At 44.0% G+C, this 17,481-nt stretch overlaps 1 protein-coding gene across 1 annotated transcript in view; it reads right to left on the reverse strand.

Moving 5' to 3' along the window:
• The window catches only part of rtn4rl1b (reticulon 4 receptor-like 1b), a 139,861-nt gene that overhangs the window by 92,688 nt on the left and 29,692 nt on the right, over positions 1–17,481 (reverse strand). The gene's annotated exons all lie outside the window — the stretch shown is intronic.

Raw genomic sequence — 17,481 nt, forward strand, 5'->3', positions numbered from 1 at the left:
AAATAGACCTCGTGACCACTGGTAAAACATATTCTCAAGTAGAAACAATCCCAAAAACTAAGGTGTAGTATAACCACTATTTTGTTGACTAAAAGATGGGGGGATAAACTGCGCTTTGCCATTTGAGGGCAGAAACACGCCAATTGGCCTGGTGGGTATATAAAAAGGTCAACACTTCACAAATCACAGGATGAGGCATCTTCTCACTGATTGATCCCGCTGTTTGGAATAAACAAGGAACGTCTTCAAGTCACTTCACTTTCCTCCGCTTACACTCCCCCCACTGCTGCACATTTCACAGTCCAGAGGATTGTCAGCAGTTGCTGCATGCATATTCTCCTCATTAAACACCTTTATGATAGTGCTGAAGGAAACAAAATGCCATTTAAGTCATGCATCGAGACATAAATCAAAAGAGAGCTCTGCAAAAACGATGGCGCGTTGCACAGGTGACGCGGCACCATTTATCACTCTGTAAATCCATGGCCTTCTTACGACTTTAAGTTGCCTGACAATACTTTATCTCAGTGTTTCACCTCCAGCACAGTGATCAGTGTCACCTGTATCCACTTTATCTGCCGGCCCCTGTGCCAGCCTGTTAGGACAGCATGTCGCGGTGCACATACGGCCACCAGAACACCTGTATCTCCTTCAATGAATAATAAGAGTGGAGGGAAACTATCCAAAGAATCATGTCTATATATAACTTTTTAGATTCAGTATGAAGGTGTGGATCAAAAGTGATGTTTACTGCCTTGCGTTTTTCTGCCATCCATCACGGAGATGCAGGCACGCTGGGTGATTTATGTCACACTGCCGCGGAGGGTAAGACATGCCGTTCTCTTTATTTATCCTCCGTACCCATCCTACCTAAGTAATAAATGCGAGCTTGAAGGCTTTTTTCTTCTTTTTTTTTAATTTACAATTATAGCACCATTTATGAGAGGAGATGCCATACTGGTTTGGATAAAATCAGATGGATGTTTTGTAGCCGCAGACGACGACAACAGAGAACAATATAACGCTGCAAAGCCCGTTCATCTCCCACTCTCACATAGACACGATCACAAAAGAAGTGGAGATGAGAAGATATTTATTCAATACTATCAGGTATTATCACAGTGGGGGTGGCAGCTGACTGGAATTTCGACCAGAAGAATCTTTTAGGTTTTTATTTGATGGGTTACTCAGCAAAAGGTTTAGCTAATTAACACTCAGCAGTCATTTAACGCAATGCATTTATCCGACCTAAACAATTCCTTCAGTCAAAGGCAAAGTGGATTTGCATTTGAGGATGTGTGTTTCTTATAGAATGGGTTAATTAATGACCCTCGTCAACCTAGTTCTTTCATGCTTGATGTTTCACAGAAGCGCTCCTCTAATTTTCTTCTCCTCTCAATCCAGGTCTACTTTGTTTTGTAATCTAATAATACAGAGATTGTGTGCGTGTGCGCTTTCGTTCAGAATTACAATATGTCATTTGCCTTCTGTATCTCCATGTGTTATTCCAATCTCAAAGGTTAGCAATTAACTTAGAGTAAATAGATGGTGGAGTCTCTTTGGAGGAAATCCTCTTAGCTATTTAGATTGTGCGCAATCTTCCCTTTGCATGTGTGAAGGGAAGGAGCCCATGCTGGCGCTGGAGGTGGAGTGATACTAAGTGGATATAGTTGGCCTCACTTACATGCATAGTGTGAGCACCAGAACCAAATTCCTGGAGAGGGGCTGGCTCTGCTTTTCCTGAGTTACCCAAGGTGAGAGACACCATGCAGATATAGGGGTAACCACAAGTCCTCGGCTGGGTGCCTCCGTACTTAAATTTTCCCCGATGAATAGGACGGTCACCGCCTTGTGATTACAGATTGCTGGGAGGAAGGTTTTGTCTGTGCATATGCACGGAGTATCCGGCCTTCTTGTAGGCCCTGGTAAGAGTCTTGGAAAAGACTTCATCTGCGGACTTGGAGGAACTGGACATGGAGCAACTTGGAGGGTAGTGATTTGGAGGAACGGCCTGCCTGATCTTAACCCGAGCTGTGTTTTGTTGTTGGATATTGTTGGCATGTCTTGGTTGACTTGCCTATTTAATGCTGCATGGAGGTCTGGGACAGTACCTATTGAGTGGCGGAGTACCAGACCTCCTGGGTCCGGCCAGTCGAACTTTGGATTCAGGAGGAGCAATGCGGATTCTGTCCTGGTTGTGGAACGATGCATCATTTCTTCGCCCTTCCGGAATTCTTTAGGGGATCATGGGAGTTTGAGACATAAATAAAAAAATAAAAAAATAACACTTTGGATTTACCAGTCTATCTTCATTCCAGTCCTCACCTATGGTCATGAAATGTGGGTCGTGACTGAAGGAATGGCATCGCAGTTACAAGCGGCTGAAATAAGGTTCCTCTGAAGTGTGGCTGGACTCAGATTTAGACATGGAGCTCGGACATTCGGAGGGAGCTCGGAGTAGAAACACTGCTCTTTACCATCGAAAGGGGCCAGCTTAGGTGCTTTGGGTATTTTGCTCGGATGCACCCTGGCTGTCTCTCTTTGGATGTTTACTGGGCATGGCCAGCTGGGAGGAGACCCCAGGGCAGCTTTGGAACTCGCTGGAGGGATTATATATCCTGTCTGGCCTAGGAATGCCTCAGGAACACCAGGGAATATCTGGAATGTGTTGTTGGAAAGAAGGACGTGTCCATAATTCTATTGTCAAGTAGGCTACATTTCAGTTGAAATGATAATGTGACATTCAGCTACTGTATCAGGTCAACAACTATTTAGAGAATGTAGAAGAAGCCAACCCTTTTACTCAACTCAACAGCGCTTTCCCATTAGTGTATGTTTTTATGCTCTGAAAGTCCCATTCAAAGAGGAGCCTTTGTTGTTCTAATGTTTGCAGCATCACTCTTGTGTACCCCAGAAAAAAAAAACAAAAAGACTCAGCCTCATGTTGGTGATGACGAGAGAAACAGAGAGTGAGGCCATGTCTCCATGACCCCTTTCATACAACAGTACTTATTGATTGATTGCCAGTACCGTGGGCTAAACAACCCCCCTTCCAAGGACAAGAGGCTTTCACATGCCCATCTAGCAACTGAACACACACACACACACACACACACACACACAAACAGAAGTCCCTCAAGCTTTCGCTTTGAACAGGTCTCTAAAGTACACCGTGCTCGCCTTCTGTGTTTGATGACAAATTCAGTACAGGAGCCGATGCAAACACAGAGTCTCCCTCTAAACTGAAAGCTGCTTTGACAAAGTTGAAGCCAGCTGCTGCTGCAGGACGCACAAGTTAATGTATGTATATATGCATTCAACCATTTGAGTAAATACACTATGTATACATCCCTAAGTGAGACTGTATCTCCCAACTTCAGCAACAAAGCTCGCTAACACTCCTGTGGGTGAATTATGTTGCACCGCCGAGGTTCCAAAAACTACAAAGAAGAAAAGAGGCTGACTGCAACCTATCCATGGTTATTTAGAAGGAGATCTATCTTATATACTTTAGTTTAACGTTACATAGAGTATATATGGCCGATAAATACAAGCAAATAACCTGCGTCAGCCAACAAGTGTTCTGTCATGGGCGCTGATGAATGTGCCTTTGTGCTCACAAGGGACATGACTCAGGTACATAAAACTTTGCAAATCAATGCTTCCCAAAAGCGGCAATGTTAAAGCTATGATGGAATTTACCAACCTCTGCAAAACGCTGACCTACAGTTAATAAATAGCATTTATTTTTTCATGACAACTGAATCAACGCAGCAATTTTTAACGGAACACCTTGACTTCACATTAAACTTTGTATCATCAAGCTGCACTTATTTCCTGCTGAAATATATTGTGTGTGTGTACGTAATGGACACGGTCACTTTAACACAAACCCACCCGGTGTCAGGGCGTATGAATAAATGAGCGGCAGAAGCGATGGCTGGAGTTAAGGGGGGTATCAGCGGAGGCTGCGGGGCGGGCAAAGGCAGTGGACAAGGGGGCAGTAGAGGGACAGACTGCCACCAAGCAGCTGTTAAGCTCTGCCGGCCTGCCGTGTATTATTTATTGCAGCACTGGTTAGGATCTCAGCATGGTGTCTGCAAAATGGGTCAGCATATTATCTACCTTCCTCTTTTGCTCCTTCCCTCAGCCACTATCTTAGACTCCTCATCATGCAGCCCTTTCACTAACACTGATTCTGCCTGACATCTGTTTCACTACGTATCTCACATCTTTGTTGCTCATTTTCCTCCTCTCATCCCTGCCAATCTATCCACTTCCTTAAACTTGGCTCTTTTTTCTTCTCCACACCACCCTAATGCCGCTTATCATCACTCCAGTCCCTCCTCTCCGACTGTCCGTGGCTCATTCTCTCATTGCTGGAGTTTTCCCACATGTAACTTTGCAGAAAAAGTTAAGGGAGGGGGTGTTGGAAAATGGGTGGAAGTGGCCAGTAAACAGCAGGAGTAGATTACAGCAGCCCGGAGACCCAATGAGCTCCATTAGCAGCCTTCCACTGTGATTCAGGAATCACATTTAAAATAATAAATGCGTGGCGCTCACAGGAGAGTACACGCTTGTGTGCGTAGCCTCACGCTCACACAGTGGACTACTCTGAAATACAAAGTCCCATGCTCAAAGGCTTTTTAACAAACTCAAGTTCATGGACTTTATACAATATAATCCCCTCGCCGCTTAAGAAAATACTCAAACATGGCCTGAGTTCGTCCTCCTCAGAGTGCATAATCATCAGACCACGAGCCAATGAGCATGCATCCTGCTCAGTCATCAAGGTTTTGTCCGTGAATTGTCTCTGGGTTTGGTTTTGGACCCTCAAGGCTTGAGGGCTTCCAGGTTCCCACAACTCCTGAGAGCCGCACTGATGATTTGCAATCCTCTCTCTGACTGGCCTAAAGCCTTAATCAGAATCTCAATCCCAGCAACCCCTGGGGTTTGGGCGGGGCTCCTGCCTATTCCCACAGCCGCGTTGCTAGGTTACAACACTGAGATCTAATAAGAGTGAGCACCTGTGTATGAATTGCACCTGCTACTCTAAGGGAGGAATTATTAAAATCTATGCCAGCACCTCTCTTCTAATCTATCTCTGCTATTCATCCTCATTTGACGAGGACAGGTTCGGTCTTTGGCGTAATTCAAAGTTCGCAAATGTAGCCAATCTTTCTCTAGCAACAATGAAAATAGTTCCGTCCATCCCAAACAAGCTGTACTTAAACAGTTTCTCTCAACCTTTAATGATACAGGACAAAAAGTAAAGGAACAAACAAACAAAAAATAACACTGAATCTACGCCATCCACAGTCTTAGTGTCTCATGTTATGCATTTGGAAAACACACATGCATAGACATGCCCAGTAGTAAGAATATGTTAAAGGAAATTAAGCCACTCAAGTAATTCTCTTGCCTTTCCCTGTCCCTTGTTCCCTTCCTTTCCCTGGAGGGTTCCCTCACCATTTGGCCGACCCTCCAGAAATGTGGAAGGTTGCCGCAAGAGAATGCTTTGGAAGGAATTGCACACAATAAAAAGCGGTGTGTGCAGGCCTCTGAAGCGGGTGCCACGCTAAATCTGGTGGTTTGGTAATCTGGCCCAGTGTCTCCCCGCTGGTCCGCGCTCATCAATCCTGGATACAGCGGGTGGCAAAGGGGCAGGCGCTTTGCACCGGGGTCACTTCATCATCACCTTGCACCAACGTACCACTACATCTCTCGCCGGTGCTGCCTCTTACACGGGGCACCATAAATGTCAGCGGTACCCACAGTACTCTACGGCCCATGCCCATATACTGAGAATCAACCCCCTGGGACATGATACATGTTTCTGTCCTTCCCTGCTCACTCTTCTGTTACCCCACAGAGTACAAGGCTACTTAATGGGCATCAGTTATGGAGGCTCACTCATTCTGCTGTGAGATGTTTGATGGTGTTGCAGGTGCTGTGAGACATATCTACTAGATGTTTAATGTAGCCCCCTTTTTTTTCTCCCCTGAACACTATTACCACAAATAACATATGCTACGCTCTTTTTTGTCCTTCATAAATAATGTAATTTGTCAGCATTGTTGCGGCTTGAAATAAACAGGTGCTGCTGTATGTCCTGTGGCATAAACATGGAAGATTTGCCTTTACACTGGCTCAGCCCCCGCTTGCCCCCCCGCTGCGGGTAACAGCTATTGAAACAGCAAACCTGCAACCCTGTGAAACAGGAAATGAAGCACACTGCGATTGGGATAGAAGGCCATATCCAGTAAAGACCTACAAGCCATGTGGTACGTGTCCCATTGGAGCCCTGCTCATCTCCTCCATGCTTCTCCTCCTCCTTGACATTTACTTACTGCATGCCCGTGTCCCTTCCTAATATCTTGAAAGGAAATTTCTTGTCCATCTGTCATTTTTTTCATCTGTTTCATTCTCCTCAAGGGCGATGGATATTTTTATCCTTTTGTTTCTTGCTTGTGGCCTTTTTTTTTTTTTTCCTGTTCTGCTGAACGCCCCGCTCCCCTATAGAAAGGATACTGCTGTTCTTTTTGGCCATCGCTCATGATCACAGTTTCACATATCTGTTTTAGTTTTGCGCATAGGACAAAGAGCATTTGTCTCGATCCGATAGATTTTCGGATGCACTGACATAGTCTTATTTTATCGTTTGAAACTGTAGTAGGTCTAAATATATATGTTGTTTAAGATAAAGATAAAATAAAAGTAGCGCTAATTACCATATCGGAATGGGAAACAAACAGCCGTCCCCCGTGTTAAAGTCCAATCTTTCTTCTCCCTTGATCTCCAGAACAGCTACATAACCAACATTGATTTCCTCTTTCATTCATATGGATGCCTTCCTGTGTGCGTGTGTGCGTGCTGGTGTACACCATCTTTCTGAGGACCTGTTTTTAGTTTTACACCATCACAGTAAAGACATTTGCGCGAAGCGAGGGCATTTTTGCCAGTCTTCTCTTTTAATTAGGTTAAGGTATGGATTAGGGTTAGATACTTACTTGCGATGGTTACGGTAGGGGACTAGGGAATGCATTACATCAATGGAAGTCCTCACAAACGTGTGTGTATGATGGATTTGCTTTCCTTGTCTTGTCTGCGAGGCACTTAAAAAAAAATTGCCTTTTTGGCCGATTGACTTATTGTCAGGATGTTAAGTGTGTAAGTATATGTTATGCAAACTATGCTGTCAAGGTCCAACAGTCTTTGTTAACACTGACAGGTACTGTAGGAGGCGAAATGAAGAGAATCTCTCTTATTATCACCCCCGGTGACTGCATAAGCAGCCATCTTGGACCAAGCACACATCCATAGCATACTGATGGCTGCAAGGAGTATAACATTTTTTTATTTTTTATTTTTTTTTTAAAAAAAAGCTGTAGAATCGTGCAGGAGCTTGGCTGTCTTTGTCTGTATCATGCATGGCTCCACAGAGGGCCTGTCCTTTCATAGTGCTGTATAAGAACTGTAATACTGTCTTTATTTCAGTGAGTCAGTGTTTTCTTAAAAAAAAAAAAAAAAAATATGTGCACAACAGAAATATGTGTATCAAAGCCTAAACCAGCTGTGGCCTGAATGTGTCAGGTTCAAACGTCAAATTGTGTATTGAATGAGGAAAAGAGCATAAGCAGGAAAAGCGGAGGAGCTTTATGGGGGCGCCGTCAGTCTTAATGGAGTCTGAGAGGCAGCTATGTACGCCACGTCGTCTCGGATTGTTCGAGTGCGTTTTTTTTTTCTCTCTCTATATATCTTCATCGTTTTCTCCTCAATCCTTCAGTCGCCTCAACACACATTTCAGAGCTATTATAAAATGTCAGCCCGAGCAAACACAGAATAACGCTTGAGCACATAAATATTGACTTGACACCGTTGCGGCATGCTTTACTGCTATTATCCCCGCTGTCACATTTACAGTAATTTCATTCTTATATTAATGGTGGAATCACTTTTCTTCCTCGCAGCACATAAAGTCCCATCTGTTCACATCATCCCAAATGTGAACAAATAAGGCCATTTTCAGCATCACGGTGAATTTTTCAACATTATTTCTCATTGTTCAACAGAGGACAATATTGTGACAACTGCAGTTTGTGCCAGAGTCAAGTGCCGCATGTCTGAAAATTGCTCCCTCTTTTCTCACCCTGCTCCATTCCTGTGCATCTTTGCTTCCCTTTTGCGCCCTTTATATCTTCATGACTCACACAAAGATGCACATATATGCTCTTGCACGCATCAGGTCCATCACCATGACTACCTCATCCCATAAAGTGTACGCCTAATGATCTCAGAAACGTTTTTAATAGGCCAAACTGAGGCCGTCATCTTTGTGTAGCATTTTTCTTGTCTCATTAGTATCCCCGTTCTTTGACTTAGTGAGAGAATGAAAAGAAGAATGGAGACGGCGCTGCTCCGTGGCCTTGATGTGCGTCGCCGACATAAATGAAAAATAAAAACGTCGGCCTGGCTTTCTTCTCGCAGTTCTGTCATCAACTACAAAGCCCCACGGAAAAGGGAAGAAAATAAAAAAAATTAGCTACTCTTGACATGATTGTGGCAGGTGAACCGTAAACTGCTGTTTGCCTGTCGCGGGAGACGCAGTTGCCTGTGGATGATGTATGGTTCTGCAAAGCTCTGTCCTGTGCACCCAAACACAGAGGGATGTATGACAAATGCCACTGAGCGCAACACAAATACTGATGAAAGGCACAGGCTCTGTCTGTGTACGAGGTGGGAACCGTGCACCGTTTTGTGGGTGGGACTTGGTTACAACAGAAATTAAAAGGCAAACACAGAATCAGGATTTTATGGGTCTCCGCTGTCGTCCAGTGCCAGTTAATTTGCAGGGCATGTTTCAAATGAGCGTAGCTTTGTCTGATTACAGTTTGTGTGATTCACTGTTGAAGCACGATAAGAAGTAGGATCAATGGGAAAAAAAAAAGCTTTGGTGCTCAACAAGGACATGGCTGCTGCAGACAGAACTCTCTTTGACGCATGTAAAGTAGAAGTTAATGTGAATATCTTACTGGGCTACTGCTGAGCCGTCCCTTGAAAAAAAAAAAACGGACATGCATTTAATTTAAACTCTGAGCCTCGGCATGGGTTTCTTTCTAGAATAGACGGGCCAAGTTCAGAGGGACGAGAAGATGAGTGGCAAGGAGCAGAATGGGGAAAAAGAGCTTCTAAACAATTATGGCTCATACTGAACATAATTTTTTTTTTAGATATATTATCACTATCCCCAGGCTTACATTAATACACCAGAACACATAAAATAGTGTTTAGGTAGGGACTGGTTTATTAATGTTGGACACTATGTTCAAATTATTCCTTGTTGTGGCAAGGGTAATAGAAATAGGTTATACCCAAAGAGCACTGCATCATCACTGCAAAAATAACTCTCAAAGAGCTTAGGATTATATACTGACAAAATAGTGCTATTCCTCTTTAAGTTCAGAGTAAACAGAACTAATCTCAGGCCATCATCCCTTCCCAGTATGCCACTAAAGTGTTCACCCTTGCATGGAAAAGCGTGTTCTTGCCTTTAGCTACTGCTGTGTCTGGGAAGCGCAGACCAGTTAATCACAGCATGCTGCGAACAAATGGCTGTGATGGGTCAGACAGTCTTCCTGTTTTATTTCATTACGCCAGACCAGACATTCGAAGCACAAAGAGGCAATGTCACACCTTGGTCAGGTAAAAATTACTATCATTTTGAAATTCCAAAACACGATCACAGCTATCGTATTGACCGTGAAACCCGACATTTACGCAGCGTTACAGTACACTCCGCCCTTTTGGAGACACTTCGCTGGGTACAACGTACACATCAGAGTGTAAATAAGAGAAAGAGACTATGTAAGAAACACCTGGATAAAATGAGAGTGCTGAGGAGGTGTGGACTCACTGCTGTCTAACTCTCTAAGCTCTAGTAGGTGTGACTGCAGTCTGCAAAGTATGTTGCATGCCACTGTATCTTATATTCAGTACGATGCACATGAACAGATGCTGATGAGGAGCTGGTACCCAAGAGGTCCCATAGAGAAGATTAAAAAGTAAGGTATATACTGTGCGTGTCAATATCCATGAATGGGGTGCATCCCCTCATGAGAGGTCTGCAAAGGGAACAGTGAAGGAGGAGTCAGGGCATGGCTGACAGATGTGCTGTGCAGCAGGAACACAGGTGCTGGCCTGTTTAATGAGCAAAGGGAGGCCATGTGGACTAAACTCCCTCATCTGTTGCCATCACATCTATGATGAGTCCATTTTGGGGTCAGTTCCGCTCCGTTTACCCTCCTCCAGGACAAACTTGATTTCAAACGCAAGCCATATGGAGTCTAATACCAGATATTGAAGCGCCATGGCCTGACCTGTTAGACTACTGCAGGGCTAGAGTGCTAAGGCTTATTAACTAAAAAAAAAAAAAAAAAAAAAGTTGGGGCAACTAGTGTTCTCAATAGGATACAGCCTTCTTAAAATAAACTATGAGTTTTAATACATGAATCTGAATGCAGCTTTGGAGAAAATTACACTGCGTTACTCTGGCCTTGTATAAGACATGTCTTGTTCTAGTATTTCAAGAAACACAAGAACAATGTGGTTAAAAACAGTATGGCCCATGTTTAAATTATAACAAGTGATGTTACCCTGCAGGGAACTTGTTTGTGCCCAACCTGAGGTACCGTTTCCTGAGGCGAACATTTCAAATTCTCACTGCCAGTTGAACAGTTATCTAAGGATTACCTCAGATCTTACTATTACATTGTGTAATGAGTTTTTTTTCTGCAGGCCACTGTGAACCGTACAAGCAGGGGTTCTGGCTACTTGAGATTAACAACCATACAGCACTCAGATACTGTACTTTTCCGTGGGATATGAACAATGCTGCATGCCAAGAAGGGCAGACAGGAGTGAAAGTGCACTTGAGTGGGGCTGCTGGGGCTGCCTGGTGTGTGCACACAGTTCTGTGCCAGCCTCTCAGAAGGCCCAGAAAGTAATTACCGGATTCAACGAGGTAATGGGAAATATATGTCACACTCTCAGCCTCACAGACTAAGGTTTGAAATTTGCAATCAGCCTGAATATCCCATAGATCCACACAAGTCCTTTGTTGTGCCAGTGGCTGATGCAAACTAAAGGTACATGTGAACTGACCTAGAGCTTCTATTACCTCTAATTTAACGTTGCATCGCATTCTACTTGTATTAGTTTTCTGATTTACTGAACAAACATATGAGACACAAGATCCTGGAGTTTCCACATTGTCTCGCTTGGGGTCATGAGGTAAACTCGGCAGATGAAACTGCATTTGTATTTCTGCCTTTTGAAGTTCCTCTTGTCTGACGTGGTTTGTGTAGTTGCGAAGCTAATAGATTCAGACAGGGCACGGGGCATGTGGGAGATCATGCATGGGCATGGCCAGATGAAAGGTTTTGGTGCCCCGCTTCCCACAACAGCAGTCACAGATCTCTGCTTTGAAGGTGGCACCCTATCTTCAGCACCTGCCCTGTCCTACTAACCTCCTTGTGTCCTTGCAGAGGAGATAATCATCATCTCTGTCGCTCCCTTAAATATCACTTGCAGCCCTGTTATTTACCACTGCTGCCTTAACGTATCAAGTTTGTTATGGCACTCTGTACAACGAACCTTCTGATCCCAACCATAACTGTTTATTACCATCAACGCTTCAAATGAATCTGAGATTATTACTCTGGTGACGAATTGGTGAAAACTCCCTCTGCATTGATTACAAGTGAGGGTTTGGAGATGTACTGGTTTACACAATCGACATCATGTCACGAGTGTCAACAACATGGACGGTGGACGAAATGTAGTTTCTTACAAATGAATGTCCATTTCATGTGGTGTTTTCTATAATATGCTCAAGCACATGGTCATAGCACAAAATATAGTTTATTATCTAAGAGAGCAGGACTGGGTTACATTAGACCTTGGGAAACACTACCTTATTTATTTATTTATTTATTTTATTTTAGCCCTGCCTGCTCTGAATAAGCCGTGTGCCCTTATGTAAGCCAAGACTCTCTCTGAGTCCACTTCACAAGGTTGAATTTAGTTAGTCTCCATGGATTCAGAGATGCCGATAAGATGCAGGATCACATGGACAAATGGTTCGGCTCATGATGCGATGTGGGGGAGTTACATGTGAGGAGCTACTGCAGGTTACTCAAGCTGAGGAAATAAAGGCAGCGCTGCTGCGGTCGCACGTGTCTCCGCTTTTGACCTCTGAGCAGTAACATACTATTCACTACAGATGGCCTGCATGCGCCTCGCTGCCCGTTGGTCACCCAGGTACCATCACTGTCACCTTGTTACCTCCAGCTCGCACACACAAGTCTCATTGTCAACTGACGGGGCTAAGAGCTGGCGTAGGCCCAACTGCCCGACACCTCAGTGAAGCCGGGGAAGCTCTCATACGACTCGCCTGAGTTTTGTTCAATGCACTCTGGGCTGCCTTAAATGCAAATGTGGGCTTTAACTGTGTACAACATTAAATGGAGGACTGATAGTTTAGTTTTAAAACCATCTGACAAAAAAATAACAAAACAAAGACAAAACAAATCATGTTTATCTCCTGGAAGCCAGGAGCTGATGGGTGATAAACAACTCTATTTTCTTAGAAAAAAGCTTAATGGTGCGGTTTAGCCAACAAAAAGGCATCACATTGAACATTGTTTTTCCATAAGTGATCATACTTTCCCTCTGATCTGCTCTAAATACAGCATCACAGTACAGTAAATACACTATTTTTAGCAGCGAGCCTTCTTTTTGACGTCTGACTCAAAACAGCTGAATTCCTGTATTACTTTTTATAAATACCATGGAAAATAGAGTGAGTGAGGTTTATTCATGTGTTAAAAATGCGATGTTTTGGGTAAGGATGTCAAAATCTACCATACTGATACTGATTTACACACAATGGTTAGTTCATTCTCGGGTTTATATCAGGAATGCAAAAACAATACAGAAGTTCAGAGTCGGTTATCTACCTGCATTGCAGTTGCAGGCTCTGTCATTAATGCAGGGTAAAAGAAACTTGCAGGCAAATTGAGGTTTGTGTTGACAAATGCTCTGTTTACTGTTTTTAAGCGCCGAATCGTCCTGTCACCCACTCACCTCCTCCCTGCCCACCACCACCACCACCCCGCTTCGTCTCTGTCAGTCAGATGCACTGAAAACACCCCCACAGACGACACATATACACAGTGAAACATATGGACACACACATACATCCCAATCCAGTTCCCTGCAGCATTTTCAGTTGCAGATTCACAGCAGTGTGGAGGGAAAGAGGGAAACAAAAAGAGAGAGAGAGAGACATGGCCAGGAGACGTTTTTCTCACAATAACAAGCATAGAGCTCTGCTAACTGCAAGGAGCCTCCAGCATAGATAAACACTAAATAAAATTCTACATACATTTATGGAGGCATAAGAAAGAAAAAAATACTTCATTGTAGGCAACACTGAATGCAGAAGTAGTGCAGCAACTGACTAAATTCATGTAACTGCACTTGGATTTGTACATATACTGTATGATGAGACTACTGCTGCGGTTCTTTGGGCTCTAATTGGTCTGTTTGCAGCAAGGTTGTGTCACGGAGCCAGACATGATTCTTTAATTTCATGCAGATGCAGCAGTTAGCTGAAAATGTGATTGTGGATTACCATGAAATAGGCAACGACAAAGCTATGCCTACTCGCTTTTAAGCATCCAGGGTTGAATCATCATCCCCTCTTCTTATACAATGTTGTGGCTTGACAACTAAAGATTAAAATGATACTAAGTAGAAAAGCATGTGTGTCATGATGAGTCCAAAGATAATTAGAAACGAACTGTGCTGCTCCCGTCATCTTTGTGAAGCGTTTTAGTGTGCAGACACCAAGCGTCTTAGTGTTTTTGGTTTTAGAACAACCCTCTTTACTGTTTTGGTTCCTTATTTCGTTCAGACTTTATTTTCCCCCACGGAGATGGAAGAACTGACTTGCCTCCAAATTGGAAAGACAAAATGACTCGCTGGTCATCATAGGAATTGAGCTGCTAAGGGTTCAGATATTTTTCACAGGGGTTGGTGTAGACCCAAACTGAGCTAAATGAGAGTGAATTTCAGACTGTGCGAATGAATGGAGTGTTTTACAGAATATATTTGAACTTATCACTGGTAGGCACAAGGGCCTTAATTATGACTGCACTGAGATCTTACTTTTGTACCTTCTGGTCCATAGCCATGCCTTACTAGAATGCTAAATGGACGGTAAGCCATCATATGCTTGAGGTCTCCTAAGTTTCACAAGTCTTAACAAGTCCCTTAGTGAATGTTGTATTTATAGCATCCCCCAAATTGCTGAAGAAATCAGTTAATTGTTAGCAACCACATTTAAGCCTAAATTCACCAAAACTGAACTGAAATTAAAACACACATGCAAGGTTGTGTCTAATTTGTGGTCCATGACTGCATTAACTGTGTGCAACTGTCTGTGTCATACATCCAACATGGTGTTGATTTAGTCTAAATCAAAAACAATGAAAACAACAATATAACACTGATGCAATTCTTTTCCTGCTGTCAAATCTTCCTCGAGCAAGATTTTCTGTTGCCTCCCGCCCACACCCTGTATTTACTTCAAAACATTTCCTCTTTTGATGTACTCTCCCATCAGTGAAGTCAGCACCGGCGCGATAGAGGCAGGAAGACCCCTCCCATGTACACTAACAACACTCCAATGACATGTATGTGGTCAATAAACTTGTAGGAGGGAGCCATGGTGTGAATACCGCTTTGATTATTAATGGTTTCCCCACTTACATGTATGTACATGGAGGGGATGTGGTATGGTAGCTTGCAAGTGGAGGAGAGATTTGCTGTCAGATGTTTGGCTTAGAGCGTGTGCATGCGTTCATTTCAACACTGAGTGCAGTGGGTGAGGCTCATTGTCTTTGAAGACGTCAGAGAGAGATGAAAGAGCTTTTTCCTCACTGATGTCCCACCCTCCCTGTTAGTCCCCTCTACCTTTCTCTTCCTCCATAATCCAGTGACGAGCCTCTCTCCCTTCCATCTCCTTCCCTTACCCACACACATTGTTGTATTGACATGCATAGACCATAACCCTTTCTTCTTTAAAGGAAATGGATTTTGCGAAAGTGGGTCCTGGAGCACTTTTGCCTTGTTGAATGTCCCAGGAGGTTTGAGAATGGATAGGTCTTTCACAAGAGTGAACATAAAGAGAAGAAGAAAAGAGAAGAAATCTAACGGCTCCAACTCCCCCCTTTCCCAGTTAATCAAGGTGTGCCTCAAGGCTCTGTCCTTGAGCCTTTGGGCCTTTTCACCACCGGCTTGCTCCCCCTCGGTCAGATCATTCACCACCCTGGGCTTAATTTCCACTGCTACGCTGATGATACTCAGTTATGTCTCAGCACTACACCATCCACTCAGCTTCCCCCCACTGTCCCTGGTAAACTGCCTACAGGACATACAATCATGGATGTCACCTGATCTGCTCAAATTCAACAGCAGGAAAGACTTAGACATGCTTTATTGTCATTCAACAAACAGCAAGAAAACAGAGCTCATGGTTGTGGCACCTAAGGCTGCTCCAGAAGCTGGAAGGTCTTGTCCTCCAGGTTGATTCCTGCTCCATCTCCCGGTTCTCTGAAATCCGGAGTGTGCCCTCTCCTTCCAGTCATCACATAAAATCTATCACCAAAATCATCTCCCGACTCTGGCTGCCACTCTCCAACATCGTTGGAGACCCTCATCCGTGCCTTTTTTAGTAGCCGTCTGGACTACTGCAACGGAGTCCTGTTCTGGGCAACCAGTAAAACCTTGGACAGACTCCAGTATGTCCAGAACTCAGCCTCTAGGGTTCTCACCCCACTGGTGTTATATCATCCCAACACTTATCCACTTTCACTGGCTCCCTGTAAAATTCTCAATCTCCCACAAAATCCTCCTCCTCACCTTCAAATCCCTCTACTCCCCGGCCCCCCCAGTACCTCTTGGACCTCCTCCATCAACACACTCCATCCCAAAGCCTGTGGTCCTCTAACACACTTTCAGGGACAGAGCCTATAGCGTGGTTGTCCCCACCCTTTGAAACCCCGTCCCCCCTGAGATACGCATCACACCAGCCGTGGACTCATTCAAATCTGCCCTCAAAACCCATCTGTTTGCCCAGGCTTTTGGCCCAAAGTCAGCCAGTCTTTAAATACTCAGTTAGCTCACCCCGTGCTATCCGTCCTGTTAGTCTAATTTGTCTTCTCTGGTTTTCTTGGGTGTCTTAAAGGGCGCGATATGAATCTAATTTATTATTATTACTTCCTTAACACACACATACACACAAGGTTAATCTTTTAGCTCTTCATCTCGCTCACTACATCCACAAACATCCAAAAAACTGGTGAACACTGCCCCCAGAACGCATGTTAACTATGACGGTAGAGGTTACAGAGATAAAGACAACAAAACATGTTTTATTTTTATCATTGGTTTATTCCTTAAATTTCTTAATGGTGCTCAATGATGCAGTGGGACGAGCAACTTCTGGGCTTGTATAGTTCAAAAGATCCTGATTTGTTGTACAATTTAAATCAACCGACTCACAAGGATCTTTTTATGTGCTTAGGTGTGTTCAGCCTGAATGTGTAGCCATTTTCAGAGATGGCACAACTACATAAAAAGTCGGTGCAAAGTCACAAATGAATAATGTGATTTCCTGCTGCTAGGTCAAATGAAGGTGAAGTTTCATCCCCGCAGGTTGAATATCTTAAGGTGTTACAATGCAGACTCGTACAAAAACGAGGGAGAACAGGAGAAGAAAATAAGAGAAAGAAATTGAAACCCCTTTGTGATCAGTCAGAGGGTGAACTGTCACTCAAACACAACACAGAGAAATCCGACACAAGGTCAAGGGTGCGTGTTATAGCCAGCTACTGCTGCATCCGTTGGCTGCTTGGACCAAATGACTGAATGAACACCAACAGTACAGCTTTCAAATTCACGTGAATAACCGGTGGTGACCATTTGCTTTGTTCTCTGTCTGCACAACCACTTAGACATGCACAGTTAGGTTGCTGGACTGCTTAATTTGCTGCTACCTAGCATTTAGGTCAATGCACAGGGGTCTGCCAGCAACTCCCCTCTACCTGCTCTCCTCCAGGACAGATGAGACACTCTCAGGTGTTCAATTACTCTGTCAGTAAGGAGGCACCGGCACAAGGGTGAAGGAGTAAAGGGCCGTGCACGGGCCCTCCTCTTCAATCTCTGCCCAGCTCCAAGCTTGGTGTCCTATATTCATCAGCAGAACCGTGAATGTCAGAGAGGAGAAGAGATTAGTACAGTGTCAACCCTGACGGAGGTTAATGCAGGAGCAGGCCAACCATTTGCAACCCAAAAGGAGATTAATTACTGTCAGACTGTGCGTGCGTTGATTTGACTATTTCATTCTCTCTGCAGCCT

Source organism: Mugil cephalus, chromosome 9, assembly GCF_022458985.1.
Source record: "Mugil cephalus isolate CIBA_MC_2020 chromosome 9, CIBA_Mcephalus_1.1, whole genome shotgun sequence".
NCBI classification, from domain to species: Eukaryota; Metazoa; Chordata; class Actinopteri; order Mugiliformes; family Mugilidae; genus Mugil; species Mugil cephalus.